At 43.4% G+C, this 1,095-nt stretch overlaps 1 pseudogene; it reads left to right on the top strand.

Moving 5' to 3' along the window:
- The first annotated feature begins 202 nt into the window (after window positions 1-202).
- The window catches only part of LOC102486212 (nucleolar complex protein 3 homolog), a 3,703-nt pseudogene continuing 2,810 nt past the window's right edge, over window positions 203-1,095 (top strand).

Below are 1,095 nucleotides of genomic sequence, written 5' to 3'. Positions count from 1 at the left end.
CCATCAAAAAGATAGAGAAAATAACAACAACAACAACAAAAAAAAAAAAAACGAGGATAACATACAAGAAATACTAGATCCCATTAGACACCCTAACATGCAAATAAATCCGGGAAAAAAATTTCCCAAGCCTAGATTCTCAACAAGATACTAGCAAATCATATCCAACAACTTATAAAAGCTATCTATGGCGGGGCTGGAGGCAGCTTCTGGCTCCAGGAGTGTCGGGGCTCCAGTACGTGTGTCGCTCTTCGGGAATCTCAGGTCACTCCCGCCCTTGGTGAATTTGTCTGCTGGGACTCCCTTCAGGCCCAAGGATGAAGGCAAGAAGAAATAAAACGCAGGTCCCAAGCTTTCGCAAGTTGCTAAAAACTAATAAAGTCAAACTTGAAAACAAGCTAAAAAAATAAGCAGTTTAAACAACAAAGCACCCTCAAGAAATACCAAAAAGAGCAGAGAAAACTAAGGCAAGCTGTGAAAGATGCAGTGTCTAAGAAACCAGTTCCTCTGGAGGACCCAAAGGACAAACGATCAGGTAAAAGGGTTGAGAGGGAAGAAGAGGAAGAAGAGGAAGCTCTTCCTTTAGATATGATGGATGAAGATGACTTACAGTTAATGAAGAATTTAGGACAAAGAGCATCTTTTCTAACAAGAGATCTTTCTTCTAGTGAGCCTGTTCATGTCAAGAAACAAAAGCATGAACCCGTTATAGATAAATATGAAAAAATACCAAGAACTCTGCAAACTGCACCTGAGAAGGAACTGATTCATTTGCTTCCTATCAAAGATAATAGTGGTATAATACCACAGACCAGGGAGAAGCCAGTTTGGAGGAGTCCAACCTGGTAGGGCTCCAGGACCTGTCTGAGCCCCTTGACCTTTGAGTATCGCTTCTGGTCAGTTCAGTGAGTTGGCAAGGCCGCGACTGTACAGCCCCCGACCATGGAACAAGCTTGGGTCACTTAGCATGTTGGCAAGGCCGCCTGCTATTCGCTCCAGGACTGTGATAGCCTTGCTGGGAAGTGACCCCCCTCTGACTCCCCGATATACTACTATAAAAGAATTACATAGCTCCCTCATACATTTTGAGTGTGT

Source organism: Tupaia chinensis, unplaced genomic scaffold (genome assembly GCF_000334495.1).
Source record: "Tupaia chinensis unplaced genomic scaffold, TupChi_1.0 Scaffold148607_1, whole genome shotgun sequence".
In the NCBI taxonomy this organism is placed as follows: domain Eukaryota; kingdom Metazoa; phylum Chordata; class Mammalia; order Scandentia; family Tupaiidae; genus Tupaia; species Tupaia belangeri.
The sequence above is the reverse complement of the archived record's forward strand: the minus strand, read 5'-3'. Positions and strand labels throughout refer to the sequence as shown.